The following is a 22,830-nucleotide window of genomic DNA, read 5'->3' as shown; positions in this document are numbered from 1 at the left end:
CCTCTAGGAAAAAAAAAATCAGCAAAATTCAGTTTATGCGATGGTCAAAGTGCCTTTAAAAAATTGCTTGGACAGATACATACATATTAATTGTGAAAATCTCATCTTGATTTTCAGCCAGCCATTTCCCAACTGAGGTATCTTTTATATATATCTCTCCATCTACCTTGTATTAGCCATTCTGGACAAAGGGAACTTCATTATTCATCTTTACAGTGCTTTTTGAGATTTTAAAATATATCATCTTTCCTGCAGATTCTGTATTTTTTAAAAAAATTAGAATTTAAAATCAGCAGCCTACTTGTATCTTTGCATGTGGAGGGGACTCCAGGAAAGCACTGGAAGGTTTGCCACTCAAAAGGAAGAGGCAATACAGAACTTAAATGAGCACAGGAGACAAAGCAAAAAAACAATGGAAAAGAAAAGCAGAGATGATGATCACTGAGGCAAAACAGAGGTTGGAAAGCAATCATCAAGACTGACAGCTGTCAAGAACGGAGTCGCCTGTTCAATCAAGTAAGCAGCTCGTCCTGGGCAGAAACGAGCTCCTCCAGAACACTTAATCAGCCTCTCTCCAACACGACCCAACGCAGCTCGGATCTCACCGTTACAAGAAACCCCATCTTTGCATTGTTTCTCCTTAAAATTCTGCGCTGCAGAGCAACAATCAGCAGCGACTGGTGATCCAGTATAATTTGAAAATCCACGAAAAGCAGGCAAATCGCGGCTTCATTTCACCAACTGTCACACAGTAGCAATTACTGTTGTGAACTGGTACTTAAATGATATACACAGCATCTTGTCACCAAAACCAGAAGGAGTATTTGTTTCTGTTTGAACAGGGGGGAAAGCCAGCCAAACGCCTGTGTAAAATCACATTCTTAGCTCTGTTCCAAGTTCACATTATAATTACAAAGGTAAAGCTGAGGAGGGGAGCAGTCTGTGAGCTCAGAAAGCTGGGGTCAGCAATGCCCAGTGAGCTGCAAGGACCTCACAAAAAACCTCTCCAAACACAGCTTGAGAGGGAAAAACTCATTCAATTTTTAAAGGCTTCATAAAAGCAGTATTAACTTTATTAAGACTGTAACAGAAGATAAGCATAGATTAGTCACTTTTATTAAAACCAATGAAACCCAGCCTATTAATTTTTGATTATTTGGAATATGTAAATAATGTCACTTCAAGTTGGAAAGGCGTGAGAACCAAGTAACTCCTGTTTGGGATTTGCTTCCACGTATACGGCCTCACGATCTCCACTCCTGCCCGCTGCTAAATATCCTTACGCACCAAAAGAAGGGAATCTATAAATCAGAAACACTTTTTCACTTTCGTTTTTCTATTGCCATGCAATTGACTTAATCAGTATTTACTTTAGCATAGGGGGAAAAATTATCCGTCCTTTTCCTTGGTTAGAGAGCTGATTCTTAGATTTCAATTATCAACAGATCTGTGCTAGTTGAAGAACTTAGAGAGGATTTTAACACAGGGAAGCAATAATGCAAGTCATAAACCAGAAAACTGAGCATTCTGCATTAGTTCATTTCAAAGTAAACATCGAAAAGAAGTGATTTCTCTATAATGTCTTAGAAACTGCAAAACGATAAAAGGGTAACTACCATACTGAAACAAGTTTTTATAGGATCCAATTAAGATACTGCATTGTTTTGGCTGTTTAAGTTCAGTTCAATACTTTTTCTTTTCGTGCCTTAACATCCTTCAACCCTTTCATTTCTTAAAAAAAAAAATCATGTTAGCTTGTTTTTAGTTCTTGCTACAAGAACTTCAGTCTTCAACTTGATGTAAAGAGTCAAGAGCTGAAGCTCTTTTTGTGAGAGGGATTTAGTTCGCAATTTGCTGTCGACGCACTACGTACAGCCCACCCAATTCTGCGGAAAGACAGGGCAAGAGACGAGATGGTGCAGCAGATCCTCGGGCTACGGTTGAATGTCCTGGTGTTTGGACTCTGAGAGAGGGGACACTACAGAGGTTTTGGCTGGTTGGAGAGGCCAACTCCTATGTGTGTTTCAGCAGCCCGTCTCAGCACAGCGAGGGACTGCTGGGTTTGCATTAGCATGGAATCATAGAATCATTTTGGTTGGAAGAGACCCTCAAGATCACTGAGTCCAACCACAACCTAAATCTAGCACTAAATCTTGTCCCTAAGAGCCTCATCTACATGTCTTTTAAACCCTTCCAGGGATGGTGACTCCACCACTTCCCTGGGCAGCCTGTTCCAATGTTTGAAAATCCTTTTCATGAAATGTTTTATTTGATATTAGGGAAAAAACTCCAACTTTTAGTTCTTCGTAGAACAACGAGTTGTGAAGTTATTCCCATCATTTTTCCTGTTTACTATCTCCTGAGTTCCTTTCCACCATAACAGCTTGGTGTCCTATTTTTTTACTTACTGGGCACTTCTTTTCCCCCCTGGATGCACAAAACACTTCCCACATAGGAAAATAATTACCTTTTCCTTTCCGTAACTTCTTTTTATACATTGACTTTTTTGAACTCTTCAAACTAGGTATTATCTTCAAAGCCAACAAGTTTACTTATCATCCATCATTTCAGCCTGATGCAATGAAACAACCTATATACTGATAATCTCCATAAAATGCAAATGGCCAATTGATTCATTAACTGACCGCATTGTTTTGAACTAGTCTGCTCGTGATTCTTTAACCAGGTTTGCATACATTGCTGAGTGTCAAACAGTACTTAACAGCAATTTATTTTTCAGGATGCTGATTATGTGTGACAGATCCGAAAGGCTTGGATCCATTCAGACCACCCTACATCCTTTGTGCAAAACTTCCGTAATAATCTCAAGACGTATTTTTTGCCAGCAATGCTTAATTATTTCAAGCTCATCCCACTTGCTGCTCACAGCTCCATGATCCTCTGGCTTCTTGCTTTTTCCTTCCCAAAAGCTGTTATATTTAGTTGGAAACTAAAGACAGATTTTACTAGATAAAAACATTAAGGCTATTTTCTTCACTGCTCATAAAACTTGAAAACCTAATCCCCTTGGTTTCCTTAGCTTTCCTCCAACAGGATCGGCCTAGGATGTGGTTGTGAAAATAACTGCCATAATTGCATGAAATGAACTGATTTCTTACGAAGTTGGTGGTATTTTGTCACCCAAACATGTCACTGACTACGCGGAATATTTCTTCCACCCAGCAAAGTCTTCCATAGGTGTATTGACAGGCTCTTCATCACTTTCTAATCGCGTGTCCTTCCTTCTCGCTAAGAGCCGATCAAATTAAATTCTGACCTTGGCTCCGTACTGAGTCTTTCCGTAGCAATGGGTGAAGCATCTTTGCTTCTTCGGCTGCGAAATGAGGTTAAAACACGCCGGGGATGCGCAGCCCACGTCTGTGCGTGCACACACACACACGCTGCGCAAGGGCAGAGCGTTACAAAACAATTACGGACAGTATCCTCGCCTGCCATCCCGACCGAGCCGGCCTCCCGCTTCAGCCGTGCCGCTCCTTGTTTATTTGTGTTTTGCTTCAAAAATCCATTTCTGCTCTCCTTGGGTTTGTTTTTTTTTTTTTTCTCCTTTGCATGAATTTGTTTTGCTTCTAAAATGGAATGGAACAGCTGGTTAGCAGTTCATAGCTCATTTATAGTTTATTCACCTTTTGTTGCTCTACATTTCAGCTCTCCTTATTCAAATGAGCATTACGTGCTGGGATTTTAACATTAAATAAATGCTTTTCTGCTCAATTTCACCTCTTACTAGCTCCAAACCTATCAAATATGTTATAAACAAAGCCCTACATCAGAACATATAAAGCAGCACTTAGAAATCTCGTTTCCCAGTGATGGATTAGGGATTTACGTTCCCAAACTACCGAATACAGTGGTCTCCTTGACCACCCAAATACCATGATTTATACACAGGGACAGATTAAGCATTCTTCCTGGTTACATATCATTAGCGGAAATCAAAGTCATGTCAGATATTGATGGTAATACCTTTCAAAGGTACATTACTAGCCAAGCTTTATGAGCAGCTTTCACATGAATTATTCAGCAAACAACAATGCTTAAAATATATGCATATATATACTCTCAGATCCTCAGACTATATTCATCACTGATGATTTTAAAAGAATGGAAAATGTACTCAAACTCGAAGTTAACCTGTACATGGAGGCAGCAAGTTCAGGCTATTCAATGTATAGATTTACTGTTGTAAGTGCATTACATTGAAGTGCAACAAGATATCTCAACTGCAAAAGCAAAAACTCCTAAAGATCTGATTTCTAGCATTCAATAAACACAACTCTCTCTTACATGTGCTGCAAATCTATTAAAATCACTGACCAAAACAAAAAATTAAACTTTAAAACAGCTATTTAAAAGCATGCAGTCATTCTGGGTTACGTTATTGTGGATTAAAACTGATCTATTATAGGAACAGAGTAATCCAGTGTTGATGCTTATTTTAAAATTGAGAAGTGATGAAAGCAATTTTCATAGCCCATTTTAAACTTTCACTCCAAACATGTAGGTTAATGGAAGTTAGTATAAACAGCACAAAGCAGAAGGACTAAAATCTGATGAGGAACAATCAGAATAATTTCGTCTACCAGCTGAAAGGACGCACATGTACAACTAAATTGAACTTTGTTTATGCATTTTGATTTTCAAGCCTTGTCTGAGATGATTACCCTATCTCCAGTTCTATCAAGGGAGAAATGCCTTCGTCTTTCTTACTCTCCTGCTAAATCAACTTTTTAAATATTGTTTTTTTAATATGAGGTATGTCACACTGTTTAGTTTCTACTTTAAACATCTGCAAAGAAACGTACCCTACTGCAGCTCCCTGCCAATTCCTGACTTTCTCTGAATCTGCAATCGTTATTTTTAGTCTCTGATCTCTTTTTGCCATTCTTGGAACTAAGCAGGATTAGGGGAAGCCCCCTTTTGTTTCTCCCCTTGTATACTTTTGAGAAATGGGATCATAATTACAGTGCCAAACCATTTATGCAGCTGCAAGTAGCACTGTCGGGCACTCCAAAAGGCTTCTTGACCAAATAGAAATCTCAGATGCTCGACAGAAATGAAGATGTGAACTACGAACAGAATTAAAATGAAACATTACCTAAGTGGTAGCGCACAGTAAATGATGAGATTTAATTCAGAAAAAAGAGGCCCCAACAAGCAGCCTGCGTTATGCTTGTGTTTGTATTTAAAAAGCTGTAGTACTTTCTACCCTTAAGCACTCGTTTAATTTTTGTACACAAATTACATCTACTCTGCCAGACACCCTTTATAATGGCAGACAATCAGATCAGACGCAACACTCAAGTGTTTTCATAAACTTCGTATTAAAAGAGGAGCATGTTTGGATACTAGAAGTTTCCCCCATCATTTAATTCACATTTGCCTTAAACTGGTAAACAGCTTAAAAGTTACTGTACACAATTATCCACATACTCAGACCTCATGTGCAATGGCACCAGCCTTGTTTTCCAGGACTTCACTGTGAAAAATCTACTTTCAAAGTCCAGGGCAATCACAATGTGCTTCACACTAGAAAGAAGAGTCTTCATTTCAAGCTTCCCAAATACATATTTTGAGCCACACAAATTGTGAAAATTTTAGTTCAACAGGTCTATTTCTACGTAGGGATGAGGATAGCAGCAGTTTGTTACGTAAGAAATAGGGATCATCATCTTCGTGGTAGCCACCAAGAAAGGACTTAGTTTAACAAGGAAAAAGGGAAATCACTGCACTTGATGACACAGAGATATCAGAAGTCACTTAATTACAAGGCATTATAATTATTCTTCAGAAGTAGACTAAAATTCACTGTAAGTTGTGCTTCAGCAGTTCCATTTTGCATAGTGAAATTAGTATAAAACCAAGCATCCTGATAAAAAATTATACTATTCAGTATTTTTTTAACAGTTCCCTTTCTGAAACTTGATGCTAAGCCTCCTCTTATCCAAGATTTTTATTACGAAAATGGATACCTAATCTAATAATACCCAGGACACAAGCAACTTCACCAATTCTAAAACACAGATCTAGAAGAATTATATCTCACAAAAAACAGAGCTCCTCTATTAACGTCAGGAAAGGATTCTGGAAATTTCCATCCTTATCAACAATTTCCCTGAAAGAAACCAGACCTTTGAAGTGACTAGCACGCGTTGTCCTAGAGACCATAAGGAAGAAAAATGATTTTCAGATAGGGGAAGGGATGGGCCAGTACCAGTGTCTTGAGTCTCGATGGGAATGAAAGCTCAGACACAGGGACGACTGATGGGGCAATGCTAGAGGGCACAAGAATAATATGTGACTCCAAATCTAACAAACTCACTACCACGCTACTGAATTTCCTTGGTTTTAATGGTTATCTTGGCAGGATACGGCACACAAAATTTGCAGCCAGAGATCACTGTACCACGTTTTTTCCTCTTGTAGTGTTTGTTCCATCAGGTTTACAATTCTCTTATTATGTCCCATCAGTTTGCCTCCAGCAGAGAATCACTCTTCATCAATTAAGGACATGCAAATCCCTTTAATACACATCAACATAGGACAAGAAAACTATGTCTTACCTTTTTATTTTCCAGTGTTATGGAATACTAATATTGTTTTAGACATAGTACCTAACAATATTAATAGGTTACCTAGTGAAGCTCGTATGGCAAGGTTGTAGAAATAAAGGGATTTTAGGTTACATTTTCAGCGTCTAAATCAATCTATATACAAAAGGAGGTAATGCTTATATTTTCCTGCATCACAAGCACATTATGGTAGCTGGCTAGTGCTTAAAGGTTTGTTTGTTTGTGTTTTGTTGTTGGTTGTTTGGGAGGGGTGGGGGTGTTTTGGTTTGGTGTTTTGTTTTTCTTTCTTAACTATGTGATTCCGTCAATCACATAAAATTGATTCAAAATAATGACCATAAAGAATAGTGTCTTTACTGATCGTCAAATGATCACAGCCAAATCAAACTCCAGGAACTGTATTTGACAACTCCAAGAGGACACAAGTGCCATGAGTTCAGTACTTGCCACATCAAGAAGTACCTTCGTTGAGCTGTTCTATCACAAGTGGCAGAGTTTGCAGCAGCTGCTTTTTCTTCATCTTGCAAGAGAATATCTTTGCATTAAGAGGTCAACGCTGAAAACAACTCTCCCTGTCCAGGATGGCACCAGTACAAGGACCAGCAGTGCCTCGCTCATTTAGTAAATAGGGCTCTATCAATAATTTACTATTCATGCAAATCGCTTTTCTGTGTTGGCAGCACTGCCCCTGGTCTACTGCACTGAGATATTCTCCCCCTCTCTGGCTGTGTGCCATGGGCTAAGTCAGAGTATTTAGTGCATCCAGGTATGTCACATATATGAAACTCCTCAATTTTCCCCAAGGCCAAGACAAAATGAACTACTCTTTAAGAGAAATACTCTTCAAAAATATCAGTTAACTTCTTAAACTCAGCTGACATATCAAAGTCTCCAAAACGTTAATAAGGTTGCAAGAATTTATAAAACAGAAGAACCGGAGGAATCAAAATTACTTCAGATGGAAAAACTTGGTGCAAAATCAGAATGTTCTCACAGGGGAACATGTGAGAGTATCAGTGAAGCAATTTGGGGTGGGGGAGAAGGGCGCTGTGAACAGGCGACAGCACTCACCTCTCAGGTACTACATTAGTGTTCTATGGAAGGAAAGGGAATTTTGCACTGGGCCAAGTCAATGAGAGAGCTATAAAGAAAGCAGTTGCAATATATCCTATGGGACTGGAAATGTAATACCAGAAAACAGAGAGTCCCTTCCTTTGCTTACAGCAATGCCAACAAAACATATCTAAACCTGATTAGAGCGGTATATTCTTCAGGAGTATTAGCATAAAGACAACTTTGCATTCATCGACTTCTGGATTAAAAGGAACAGAATCTGTTAAATACCAGATATTAAGATAAAAAACGTTTAGTAAAACTACCCAAAAAACTAAGAACTCAACCTTCAGAGGCAGAAGTAATTTATTAATGACTCTTACTTTAAAGACCATAAATACTTGTCATTCCCCTAATAGAGCACAACAGAACAAGCCCTGACAAATCAGCATTTATTTGGTTGATCATCAGGTTTCCAAATCTACAATTAATTCCAGTGGACTGAAAAGGAAACACTGTGTGGTTCTGCTAATCGCAAGACAAGGCTGTGAACCAGCCCCAGGTAACTGAGAACTGATGCTACTCTTCTAGCACCAGCATCAGCACACTTGGATAGGGAGAGGTTCTGACCCCACTCTTCAACTAAATCAGTTTTATATCAACAGTTCCTACTTTCCTGCTGTCACTTAGCCCGATGACGAATTGATCATGCATTTTGATGAAGGGTACAATATATCGGTAATGAAAAATACTGGGTTTGTTTAACTACTGGACAATAAACTTTTTTACTCCTTTCATTCATTTTGGTCACTTACATGTGCCATTAGTTTCAAGAATAAATTAATGGTTCACACAGGTGGTGTTTCAAAACCAGGGGTTTGCTGAAGACACTCGGATACAGTGCACATGAAAGTACTTTGCTTTGGTTTTGGGGTTTTGTGGGATTTTTTAAAACTATAACATAGCGACAACATAAAGTCATCTGCAGCTCCTCGTTTTTATACAACGTGCTTCATTCTCTGAAAAAAAGTGCAATAGTGCAGGTGTGCAAGTAATAAGATTTTATAAAGGAAAAAGCTTCTTGCTTGTAAACTAAAATGATCATATAGCTGCTTAGTCTTAGTGAGTTCCAATACAAATAAGGTACATGAGACCAAACCACCAAGGCCCATTCCACGAGGAACTCATAATTCATCAAGCGAGCCATATTTCCTTTTTTTAATTTAAAAAGTCTCATTATCTAGAGGAAGAACCTAGACATGTTTTTAATATATGTGCAACTATTACATGTATGAAGAAGGCCTTTTATTAACAACTAACAGAAAGCAGGCACATAAACCACATTACTCTTGGCTTGCGCATCACCTCACCGCTGCAAAAGAGAGAGCACATCTTTCATCAAGAATGCTAATATATTCTTCCAGTTTACTATTTTACATCCTCTCCGGGGCTTTTAACCACTGGACCGAATCCTGAACAAAAGAACCGGTTGCCCAGAAAGGCGCAGGGGAGCAGCGGCTCTTTATCCACTCTTTGCAATATTCTTCTGACAGTATGAAGCGACACAGCCCGTCACCGATGCCCGCCGCCGCTCGATATTGAACACCGGCGCACAGCAGAAAGGACCTTTCCATCAGATGCCTCCACAGATCTTCCTATTAGCAAGACTTAAGAAGGCCTTTGTCATCTCAAATATGCTCAGCTGCTTACCGCATGGCGAAGCGGTGTAAGAACCATTTAAAGATGTGTCTGACATCATTAATCTATTTGCCCTCCGACCCGCGGAGCTGAACTGTAACTATGGCGACCAAAGCTTGACCTTACAACGCTGAGAAACTTTAAAGCCGGGTAGTATTTTGGGTCACATTGTTAGGCCGAACAAAGGAATAAAGAAGAAATGTAACAGTTTCCTGGGAATTAAGGTCAGCAGGTCAATTGCCCTAAAGCTTTATTGTTATATGATAAGCAAGACTAGCTGAAATAATTTTTCAGCTATTAGAATAAAAAAATATACTAGAGCTTTTGTTGTCTAAAGTAGAAATTGGTCTCCGTAAAAGCAATATATAACCCATCATTGAGCAAAATTACTCAATAACCTTCCCTGTACCATTTACAACACAAACACAGGAAAAAATGGGTAGCAGGTATCAATTTCGCATACTCACATAGCGTTTATGGTTAATTCAAGCTTTTGGGGGCGTGCGGAAAGTATTTATTAATGCGTTTCTGGGGCTGCATTTGATAAAATTGTCAGTGTTTTCCATCCTCCCTTTTCAAATGATTCATGAAAGTGAGTGGGAATAAGCAGCCTGAATATACTGATTTTGAACATCTGTGTAAAAGCAGCAGATGCCTCAGACTTAGAATAAATACAGAATAGGAACGTGCCCTAACAAAATGCTACCTCAAATACCAATCCAAATATTTACAGTCTTAATAATTAGGCTTATTAACACTGTTTATACAAGTGTGTACTGTGAAGGTAGCAGTGTTCACTTTAAGGATGTGTCAGCAAAATCCATAAGCTCCTCCATTTTCAAGTGGTTTACAATTTAGTCAATGAAATTAATTCTGGATTAAAATCAACTAATTTGTGAATAATATTTTTTTAAACCTAAAGCTTTTCCAATCTTTGGTATCCCACCCCATATCATGTAGGACCGCAAATATAACATATGATACAGCTAAAAAGCAGATAGATACAAAAGATCTATGTTGTCTACTGATTGTGTTGATGGATATTTTTTAATTTCTTATATCATTGCTGAAAAACTATTGTAATGCATATGTAGAGTATGTACACAACATGCCAGCTCAGCTGAGCATATCACCCACGAAAGTATAAAAGGAAAGTTTGTGAAGCGGTGTCCTCTTTCACAGCAGGTAAATTAAACGCGTATCAATATTGTGTTTTCGGGTTTTCCACAATTAGTATATTTTATTAAATTATCTAATAAATATCACGCTCCACAAAGTAGATGCTGAAACAGTGTTGCTTGTTCCTGAATGAACACGCAGCTCAAGCTTCTAAGATATTCTGGGGGGATTCAAGAATACCAAAGCAAAATTCCACGTACCCCGTAAGACAGCCCTTGTCGCTGTTCATTATTTTAGTACTCTAGCTGCGTTTGAGAAACAGAATTCTACAAAACTGCTTTCAAAAGGTCTGTAGACTACCAGCCTGACAAGAAAGCATAGCAAAAATTATCCAAAAGTGGGAATGTTATCAGCGAAGAATTTGAATGGTCTGTTGGCAGAGAACCTATCGCTGCTGCAACTGTATCCGCCCTTGGAAAAAATGTTAATGGCTCTAGAAAAGCACTAGAGCAGCCCTATGAGAAGGAATTAAAAACCTAGAAAATTTGCTTCAGTGGGGGCAAGCGGAGGAATGTAATCAATATACGTGTCCAACAGCAAGTTAAGAGTGATTTACCTGCAGCCATTAAAACCCAGAATGTGCGCAAACTCTTATCAAGTAGATTACTCATCTTGCGAAGAATGTCCAAAGCCACTGAAGCCAGACAAATCACAAACCAGAGAGAACAGATTTTAATAGCCAGGGCAGTCTGGAGGGCAATCATGCAACAGTTAATATTTAAGATATGCAGTAGGTTCTTCATTTCACCTTGGAAGAGCAGATGCTTTGTGAAGTTGTGCCTGTGACAGCTCTGATACAAAAAAACCCAAAGAATGTTGAGAGGTTATTTGGGCTCCATTATACAGAAGGTCACGCTAAATGCCATAATGGCACACCAAGCTGCTTTCATCTCCTCTGAACCTGACACAAAACATTTAAGAGTCAAAAAGCGCTGGCTCTTCATAAATTATGCTTTTGAAATCACTATATTTTAAAGTTTATTTTAAAAATAACAACGAACGAACAAGCTTTCCAATTTACTGTACAAACAGTGCTGAAGTTTGGCACACAAGGGGGGCATTACCAGGTGCCACAATCCTGTTACATCCCCCTGTGAACAAATATCCACTTTGGAAGTCAAACGAGACTTTGAAAAACTCCTAAAACCTCAACACTTATTACTTTCTATACAAGTGAATCCGACGTGAAGTCATACATTAAAGTACCACTGAGTTGGCACAGAAATGGATAAAAGCCAGGAAATTCTAAGTTTAAGCTGACTCGCCATCCTTAGCACACACTATTGTCCTTTATCCCTAAAATTTAATTAAAACCCAGTCCTGACCAGTTGTAATAAGTAGTACAGAAAACTGATTATCGGAATTGCTTTCCTCCAACAGCCTATTGTGCTACACTTCCTCTCTGCAAAATACAAAGGACTCTATGTACATTTTTCTTGCTCTGTGAAAAGAGGGTTGGGGAAAAAAAAAATCCAGTTTGAACTTTTATTTAGTTGCCAATTGTGCTGTGGGATGAAACTAAGCATTTTCTTTTAAAAGCTGATTCAAATTCAGTACTTAATCATGCCACAGCAGAGCAAGAGCAGCAGCAAATTATGTTACAATTACATTAGAAATTCTTTTACAAGATTTTGTTTTCAGTCGCTTCTAATCTTTCAATAGCTGCCATTGCCAGAACTGATATTTTCCTAACAATATTTTTGCCTGAAACTAGCTGCACTGATCAGAAACACTTGAAATGTAAGGAAAATAAGCACATGCACGTGTGTGCAGAGCACGGACAGAGAGGAAAGTAGTCACACTCAATGATAACAATAGTTCTGGAAGCTATAAAATATCTCTTTTATTCTTCTAAATGTTGTTTCCCTTATTCTAGCAGATTATTTACCCCAGTACTGTACTCCTACCAATTTGTTTCCTGTGCTGCAGATCACTGCAATACACTACTACAAAGTAATTGTTTTAAAATTTTAAAAGGCATGTTCTATTAACTCCATTTCAAGTAACAGACCCAAAACACAGGCCTCAAGTACCTACATTAAAGGAGACACACCACTAACTACGCAGATGACTAAGCCATCCAGAAGGAGGTAAAGGAGCTGGCAGGCAATGGGACACACTAATGGACAGCAGAGGTTTTCAAAGTCTGCCCGGTCTGCAGTGTTCTCCTTCACCCAGAAAAAGTCAGATGATTTGAAGATATCAAGTAACGTCTGTTTCCTAAACAACACATTAATGCCTGCAAAATTTACAACACCCACTTGTGAAATAATCCCCAAAAGACTTAGGTCAGGTTGCAAATCCACACACTTTGAAGGAACTTTAATCTGCGATTTCCAAAAGATGCCTACAATCCAGGTAAAGTACTGCTGCCATGAGACGAAATAAAAAATATATGCAGAACTATCTAAGGTATTATAAGGATATCCAACAGAATTAAAGAGTTTTCAGGTAAAAACTATTAAGCTCGCGTAGCTTCAAAGAGAAAAGGTGCAATCCTTCACAGGCCAGCAACAGGTCAGTGCCTGTTACTGCGATGCCTCATCATTATCCTTGTGGTTTGGCTGCCACGGCTGCCTCCTTCCCTCTCATCTGCCTCTGCTTTTCACCACAAATACAACACAGCAACATGTTTGCTGGCTGAAGTGAGAATGCAAAAACATCTCATATCCACTCAGCTCTCTGGCCCAGCATACAGTCTGGTATACAGTCTTCTACAGGGTGGGATCTCAGGGCAAAGGACAAACTGCCAGTTCCCTGCGCTTCTCGACCGTGTTCCAGGGTTTACAATAGTTACGGTCGTGTTTTTCCAGCAGTCACTCCAAAAGCAACTAATGGTCCATGTTAATAACTTCTCTTCATCTCTAAGAGGGAAAAGAGCCCCCATCACCCTCGGATGAGAAGGCGTTTGGATTTCATAGTTGGTTACACAAGGATTAATGGACTGTACTGTCCTCAGTAGCTACCAAGCAGCAACCCCACTGCGCAGGTGACCGCCGGAATAAATGCTGCACATTTTGTCAACAGTTACATGAGCCTGTTTGTGCCTGAAATCTGAAGTAACATACGCACCACATTGCAAGAGAGCAAAGGGTTGCTAGTCATGACAAAATGAACAGCTGCCACACAATTTGACGAAGCTGCCAGTTTCCATGCCAATACCACGATCCCTTCCATGAGGCGTTTCGCCAACATATTAAAATCCTTAAGACCATTGGGAAAACAACAAAGTAATTCCACTGTAACAGCCCCAGTATGTTATGGTATTTATCACCTTTAAAAATACAGCAGATTTAGCACTGGAGGTTACAGAAAGAAACTAGTACTTTTTAGTTTCAGAAATTAAAAAAACAAAGAAGAAAACTGTTTTTGTAGTAATATGACAGGCGACATAAACAATAACAAAGTTGATAGCTGCATGTGCCAAACTCACATGTTTACTAAGAACAAGTTTATACGAGAGCTCCAAAGCAGAAGTTCACAGATGCTGCATTGAAGTCGGCTTTGAACGGCGCCGGTGGGTGGAAGACCGCAGCTAACTAGCAGGCAGCCGGGCTCTGCAGTTGTTTTGCAGGCAGCACAGAACAGTGAAGTAAATAAACAAATAAGTGAAAGTGAGCCAGCAGCAATTTGTGACGTGCGCTGTCACCGGCTGTCATTCAGAGCTGGATCATCTGCTCTTCCAGCTGATGTGTTCTACTTGAAACTGTTCCACACACACGCATACACTGATTTTCCAGTAAATCTGTGGATACTAAGCTGAGCTCTTATCGAGGCTTAAAACTTGACTTCTCATCTTTCTGCAAAGCCTAGCTGCAGTACTGTTAAAGCCAAACACAAAAGTCAGGCCTATAGCGCAGTAAGCCTGACCTAACCAGCAAGCTGCAGCGGAAAAGGACGGTCCCGCTCCCTTTTTGCAGTGGCACAGGCACCAGCACTTGTCTGGCTCCATCGTGAGTTGGATGGAAAAGCAGCACTGGCAGAACATATTTTATTTCGGGGAGAAGTGTGATTTTCTGGCAGCTGAGCTACTGAAAGGACTGGCCAAACACAAGCACTGATGCAAAGGAGGAGACGGGGGTGCCCTCTGTGGTAGCAGCCGGCCATTATAACAGCCCAGCTGTATTGTTAAACCCATTTTTAGATGCTCTTGCCTGGAGTATCAGGGAACTGAACTCAATAACCTGAATCCTTCTGTTATATGCTTTTAGGCTCCACTGTGTGCGCAGAGTACAGAGCTGACCCAGCACAGGCCTGAAATGATTGTGGTTGAACAATACACAGCAATCGTGACTTGTTCACTAAAGAATTTACAATTGCAATCAGAGCCTCTCTACATCCCCTGGGAAAAATGATCAAGAAGAAACGAAATAAGCTTTGTTATATCCACGAACAAAAATGTAAAATAAAATAGAAATAAAGACAAATGCTAGGCAAGCTAACAACAAATAGAGTTTTCATTTCTCATTGGGGTTATTTTTAGATGTACTCATATTTAAATAGGAAGGTAATTTCCCAGTGCAGCTGTTAACAGCTCTTCCTGAGCTTCTCTTGGAGTCTGGGTGTTGCATCTGCTGGCATTTGCAAGGCAAACCTCTGGTTTCAGCGCTTTAAAACTACAAAAGCAAATGTTTCAAGCATTACTTCTAATAATCACACTTTGTATCTCAGGAGATACCCTGGTCATTTTATTTATAAAATGTTTGAAGTTTTATGTATAAAACTACACTGCTATTCTAACAAGCGTCTTGTATGTTTTTTAATCTATCAAAAGACATACTGAGATATGCATCAGGTGAACAACTAGAAACGATGTGCTAGTTCAGGCACCGCTAGTGGTTTTAGAAAGGCATGATTTTAAAGATCATTGTTAAGGTCAAGAACTACTCCAGTTTTCATCAGGGGACCTGGTCTGTTTCTCTCATTCAAATGAAGATTATTTTTTTCAACAATAAGGGGAAATTAACTATTTCTCACACACATCCCTGTATCTGAAAGCCTGCTTATCTAGGAACAGATAAATTAATGCTCTAATTAGGACCATGGACGTACCGTATTTGATACAGATCACAGGTCGAGCTAGTCCTGTCACACTGCCAAGTAGTTTTTGCTTTCATAGAAGTTTCGTCCTAATACCTGAAAATTAGAAATTGATTTATATTCTGGTTTTATAACCTGCCTAGAGTACTAAGCAAAGAAATGAAAAGCCAGACCACCTAAGAGCATATATAGCTCACTGATCTCTCTATCCCATAGCATCACTTAAACTCTAATGACTTTACTACAGGCCCTTCTACATCCTGCCTTCTGCAATCTCCTATTTCTCGGAATCGTCCAAATTCAGACAGACTCTGTTCTTCGGTAACAAAGCCACTGCTGTCACCTTCTTGGACAAGACATCTCACCTACCTGCTGCACATCACATGCAGCCACATCCATCCTGAGCTCAGCCAAAATGCCTCCGCTTCCCTCAGTCACAGAGCTGAAGGTTTCCTATGGGTTTCTACAGGCTGTGTCTCTTCAGGATTTCAAATATTTCCCCCAAGGCCTTGGGAATGGCAGCAGCAATTAGCGCATGTTCACAAAAGGCCTAAGAACAAAAACTTTGTGGGAGGAGATTAAAGATGGATTAATGAAGAAAAATTGTAGAACAGTGCTGCAGATGTTAAGTTTGAAATGACTTTTAGATCCTGTTTCCCATGAAACTGAAATCTCTTACCACTTCAGGGAACTTCATCCTCAGCAGCAGCAACGCACACCCACCAACAAACTAAGGTGTGCCCATCACCTGGTCTAAGTCGTTCCTCAGTCTCAGGCCTTCTCCTCACTTCCCTGCTTTACCAGCAAGCCCCGGGCAGACACTCGGCAGGGTCAGCCTCTCTCCACTCACCAGTGTTTCCCGGCATTCATTCCCTCCAGTGTTGCAACTGGGACAAGGGTGAAAACTGAAGAGGGATTGCTCTAGGAATACCCAGGAGACCCTCCAACAGGAACATCCTTCTGAGACTCAAAGGAAACAGTCCGCCTCCGCTGAGCACGCCAACGCTTTAGAAATGAGATGTCCTTTACATTCCAGGTAGATTCTAGAGAAAGTTTCACTGGTAAAAACTAAAATCAGGATTAATAATGTGTAACTAGGAAAAGCAAATGGGAAAGAATATACATATGCCTTACAACTACTTTTTTTTCTGTTTAGCTTCAAGGAGCTTTCCACAGTACAATCAGCCAGCAGAGGCTGCAGACAAGCCAGCTTCCACACTGATTCACACAGATGGTGCTGCTGGAGTTGATTCTCCTACAAGAGCAGCTTGTCTTCTCAACTGAGATACAGTTTCTGCATATATACCCTCTTTCTGAGTCAGAATCTCACCAAATGTAACTATACTCTTCATGGCCAGGGAAATTTCAAAATTCCTGTTAACTTAATTTTAATCACTGTATCAACTTGTAACTTTCTGCCAACGGCATTAACTGCTGTATTGCAAAGTCATTTCTGAAACGCCCTCTCTTGCAAAATAGACAAAGACAGAATAATCACCCCTACTTACGACTAAACAAATCTGTTCAGACAATGTAAACTTAGTCCTTCCTGAGAATGAACGCTTTTGAGTTATTCATATATTCAACACTGGCACATAGCCTTCCATAATTTCAAAACCAGGTATTACACAAGCAAATCAGCAAAGGCGCAGACTCCAGTTTATTGCTAGATCTTAACACAGACTAGACACAAACAACGCAAACAACTAGGGTGGCGCATTTGGTCAAAACAGCATGTTAATGGTTTGATTTGCATGGAAAGTGAGGGGTGTACATTTTTTCAGAGATAATAGATCACCACCTAAAGCCTTCAGCAGTACTACAGAAATGCAATTGCTTTAAGTTTTCAAAGAATGCTAAATACTCAAATTGGGTAATTAATAGATTATAGATCTGCATAGAACCTGGCTACTCTAATTTTACAAGCTTAGGCCTTTGTGAAGCTGCTCACCTGATCTGGGACTAATAGGAGAAGGAAAGAAAATAAGAAACTCTTTAGCATGTAAAAGGGGGCCAAAGGAGAAATAAAACAATGGAGAGAAGAGAGTTCAGAAGCAGCAGCTTCTCATGGCAGAAGATCAATGCACAAAGAGCTGGAATGTAAATGCTGCTGTGTGGGCTGGATGTGCAGAAGAGCAGCTATTGGGCACGGCAGGAGGAGGAGAGGAGGTGGGTAAGAGGCAGGGCGGATGCAGAAAGCCTGGCACAGAGAGGCTGACAATGCTGAGGAGAAAGAGAGAGGTGGCAAAAACTCTGGAGCTATCAGGCAGTAAAATAAAAGAGGAAGGACCAGGAGAATATATATATATTTATCTCTCTATATATATATAAAGCACCTATCACCATATCAACAAACATTCTTTGGAACCACGGCGAGGGTTGGTGGCCTGAAAAGAAACTCACAAGAAAGAACGTGATTTTCAAGCTTTTGGTATTCAGCTATGAAGAACTGAAATTTATGAAAACTGCTATAACTGCCCATTTAGCTACATGCATTGTTTAAACTTCTACCTCAGAAAAGGCAAAATTCCACCATAAAATCCATCACCAAGGGAACATTAACTTCTCTGTGAAAACATGTCTTTGTCTGAGAGGCTCTCATTTTGAGTTAAGACATTTAATGTGAGGACTGGTCTTAATTTTGTGTAGTGAAATCACGCTCAAACAATCTTCAAATCTAGGTAACAAACACTTCAAAATAACTTGCAATCTAAGTGCACTTACAATAACTTTTTCATATTTTGTTATTTAACTTCCAGCACATATTTTTTTCATCCAAAAAGTCTCCTGAAAACTGTCCAATTCATCGAGTAATGGGGAAAGCAGATTTAGTCTTCAAGTAGATATACACCTGCTAGACACAAGGAATGCAACAAGAAACATGAATTTTCACCAAACGGATGTCTGCTTAGTATCTAAACAGTCAACAGTAGGAGCAGCAAAGAGTTCACAAATACCAACAGGCAGGACAGGAACACGGACAGGAGTCATCCATCCCAACCCCGAATCACTGCTGCCTGGCGTAATCCTATTCTTGATGGTCAGCTTTGAGCAGCTGTCACATAAGCAGCAATTAAAGCTCCAAGAAAAAGAATCCAAGACCAAAGTTGCACCAGATTTTTTTCCTGCCATTTCAGGATGTTTAATATGCTTGTATATATATATACATATATATATATATATATATATATATATATGTATATTTTTAAGATTTTCTCTATTACTAGGATGCTTTAAATAGAGGCAGGTATAAAAACTCATTTGCCACTTCGTTCAGCTCAGTATAGGCTGCACCCATAAAAACCTGAACTTGCAAATGTAAGAAGTACCCTCAGGGAAGAACAGTAGTTTTGTCCTCTACGGGATTCTTCCTCGCACATACTAGACATTATTAACAATCTCAGTTAAAGTTTTCAAGGTTGCTTTGGGGGAATGCTATTTTTCCTTTCTTTAATACACCGTAAAGCCATGTCAAGCGTATGGAAAGGCTATTCTGTTCTGATAGCATCGCTCACTTCGTCAAGTTTGCAAGCACATACTCCATATTCTTCAGAGCTAGGAAGGAGTTTGCACTTTTTCTCCTAAAAATTTTGTCCTCGTGGCTTCATGGTTTGACATGTAACAGAGGAAATTGCCTTCTAAATACAAAAAAGCAATGAGTCTTAAGCATTAGGAGCAAACTTTGCATGGACTTTACCAAATCAGCTTTCTTTATCCATTTCTCTATGTTCTGTAAATCAAAAAAAATAAGCCCACATCTTACTCATAGGTTTTGCAATTTCAAGCACCCCATTAAGTTACTTAATTTTGCTATCAACAGCACATGATCTGATAAGCAAAAGTGTTTATTTGCTGTAGGAAAAATAGAGATGTGGTTGCATCAGGGGTGTTTCTGAGCTGACAGGGTTTTTCCCTGGGGCTGTTTAGGAGAGCTGGAAAGAACAGGGAGAGAAGGCTGAGGAATGGCAGACAGCACAGGTGCCATGGTCTAATCTCCTGGCCTTTACAGACAGACAAAAGAATAATCACAATTAAAACTGTTATCTCTCAAACATTCCTCTGTCAGGGGGAAAAAAAAGGGAAAAGCAGCACTCTTGAGCCCACCTAATTTTAAATAAGTATTTAGCTTTACACTCTTCATAGCTTTTTAGCTCTACCTCAGACTGTCTTGCATGATTACATTCTCATTTTTGTTGTATTTGATACAGAGCACCAACTTTGACAAGGTACTCTATGTACATACACAATGTTGAAAGCTGAATTTGACAGGCGTTTATTTTTGAAGGAATGTATCCAAAACTGGATTCTAATTTTGAAATGGTTCAGATTGTTTAAAGATTAAATTCTAATACAAACGACAATACATATTTGCTGAGAAACTGTACTTAGCCAATAAAAGGAAAGCTTATAGGACATGAATCATACAGAAGTTCATATATTACAGTATCTTTTTTTTCTTAGATGCCTCTACAAATCAACCAATGCCTAGCCTGGATTGGGTACAGCCTGCTTTGAAAAATCAATATAACATGATAAAAGCCTAAAGCTAAAAACCACTAACGTTCATTTCAGGGCATTTCATTGAATATCAGACTATTACTCTCAACTTTATCTAAAAGAAATCTGTCCTCAAAGAAGCAGCAGCTCAGCTTCGATGCTTGAAGACAGCTCTCTCTTCTCTGCACCGAGGATGAGTGATCTCAGATTCAATTTTCTTTCCCGGTCAATGTGTTTGGTTTCTTAACGTTTCATAAATGTCCTGCCCAGAAACACTTATGACTGGAGCCAGATTTACAGCAGGACCAAGCAGAACCAAAACGCCTGTCAAGCCATAGGAGAGTCATTCAGGTCAACCTCTGGCCAAGGGAGTTCCCAGAACTTTGATTCTTATCATCCCATCAGGGTGCTCAGGGAAAGAATGAAAAACAACAACCGTCATCATTATCACATTGACCTAATAGCACCTTACAAGCCTGTGTTATAAACTGGCATTAAGACTCTTTGAAACAAATTATGTAACGTAAGTATTCTGCATTTCCCATCTGCCACCTTCTAAACTCAGCCCATTAAGTGTTAACAAGACTGACATGTCTTCAAAAGGTGATTTCCCTATAGGTCTGAGGAGAACTTTAATCTCCGCGTCATGAGCGTTAATTAATTTTATAAACAAAAGACAGGTAAAAGACTATTTTAACTTAGAAATTCAATTAAAATATCTCATTATATTCCTAGGGTTTGATACATCTGTGTTACATATGCATATTTTTATTCCTCACATATGAGTAACCCCATCAATATTAACAGAGTTCCTCCATTCTCCTGGAATTCAAGAGGCCTTGAAATTCTGTATTTTAAGAAGATGGAGAACATGGTCAAGCTCTCCGCATACAACAGCGTTTTTTTGTGGAGAGTGTTTTAAAGGCTGCCTGTGTTCTTAAGGAGTATATTTAAGGAGTTTACATAGAAGAATGCAGTCAAAAAATCTGCTTGCAATGGCACAGTAAAGACCTTTTAGTACTCTAAAGCAGCTGTGACCTGGTAAAATCTAATTATTTCTCACATGCCCTTTGGAATTCTCTAGGAATATTTACTGTAATTTCTAACTGGTGCCACAAGCACTACGCCAGCCTTGGAATAAAACCGAAAGATAGCTGAATGCATACCACATACATCTTTCATGAATATCCCACAGAAATACGTTAAGACTTAGCAACATGGCACGGCAACACGATGTTGGAATCTGTTAGCTAATACAACCAAGCTGGGCGTAAGAAATACCAAATACAAGACATTTTTTAAAAATGCTGCTAAAATCTTAAAAGAATCTCAGTTAAAAAAAAAATCTACAGGGTATTTGCAGGATCTCAAAATGCCTTGTGCATTACCGTAGCCACCAGAGCCATGCTCTATCCCACACAGACACACTGCAACACCAGACTTACCTGTATTTGTGCAGTACACCTATGTATCCATACAGGCCTGCATATAACATGCCGTATATACATTGTCTATGAAACAGATTTGTATACACTGAGCTGATTAGGGCACAGCTCACTCTACCAGGAGTATCAATACAGACAACTGTACCTTAACTTGAAGTCAATTTCTTACTAGTTTTTACTTTCCTCAGGGAAAGAACGGAAATCAAGTGATAAGAGAGAAAAAAGTCTTTTCCCTCATTTTCAAAGAAAATCAATCTAGGATTTTAATTAGTTGAATAAATACAGCATGTATATAACATTTCAAACATCTAAATCCCAAATAACATCAAGTAGCATTCAAAAACCTATTAAAATTCCTCTCAAGAACGGATTAAGTTTGACACTTTCTAGTTTGTCTGGCTCTGGTTTTGCCAAAAGGTAAACGGAGAGATTGTAAATATTCAAACTCCACTCAGAAATTGCAACAACCTGGTGGTTTCCAAAGGCCTTAAAGAAATCAAACTCTCTCTAAACTTAATGGAGCTTGGCCTTGTCATGTTCTGATACCAGCAAAAAGTGCAACAACAGCAATGAGTAGAGACAATTTTCAGGTGCCTGCCTTGCCCTGGACATCAGCTCCTCGTGCTGACCAACACATGTGGTCTAAATGCTGCAGGAGGTGGCCAAAATTGCCTTTGAGAATAGGATACTCATGGAGTAGCTGTCAGCCTTAAAAGAAACCTGTGTTTTGATGCAAAATGTTTAAAAAAAAAAAAAGCCACAACAGCAGCAGCATCAACTGTACCAAATGTACCAAATGCAATGCTATCTGTGAGTTAATAAACTACGAATAAAAAGAAACTAGATTTCATGAAAAAACACCTGGGGAATATATTTTCTAGCTCATGCTGTTATTACCATAAATTTTTGGTAATAACAGAATAGTAGAAAGTTTGTTTTCCAGCCAAACAATCCCTGAAGGCTGCAGGCTGGACGGGCCTTGTGCCCACAATCCCAGTCTCACCGAGCGCTTTCGAGCCAGCACCGTCCTGGGTGGAGCGCACAAACCAGGCAACTCTGATCCACATGCTGATTTTAAACAGCTTTAAATGCTAATACCTTGAAAATACCTCTGAACCTCCTAAAGCTGTCACTGTGGCCTGCAGTGTCTCACATGAGGTGCTGTGGCCCGGCTGTCACTTTTGGAGGGCGATGACTTATGAGTCTGATGAGGAGCGGCTGAAGGACCTGGGGCTGTTCAGCCTGGAGAAAAGGAGGCTGAGGGGAGACCTTATCGCTGTCTGCAACTGCCTGAAAGGAGGTTGTGGTATGGAGGGGGTTGGTGTCTT

At 39.5% G+C, this 22,830-nt stretch overlaps 1 protein-coding gene across 3 annotated transcripts in view; it reads right to left on the bottom strand.

Annotated features, from left to right (window-relative positions):
* The window catches only part of MACROD2 (mono-ADP ribosylhydrolase 2), an 854,364-nt gene that overhangs the window by 721,806 nt on the left and 109,728 nt on the right, over nucleotides 1-22,830 (bottom strand). The gene's annotated exons all lie outside the window — the stretch shown is intronic.

The sequence above is a fragment of the Patagioenas fasciata genome, chromosome 3, assembly GCF_037038585.1.
Source record: "Patagioenas fasciata isolate bPatFas1 chromosome 3, bPatFas1.hap1, whole genome shotgun sequence".
NCBI lineage: Eukaryota > Metazoa > Chordata > Aves > Columbiformes > Columbidae > Patagioenas > Patagioenas fasciata.
The sequence above is the reverse complement of the archived record's forward strand: the minus strand, read 5'-3'. Positions and strand labels throughout refer to the sequence as shown.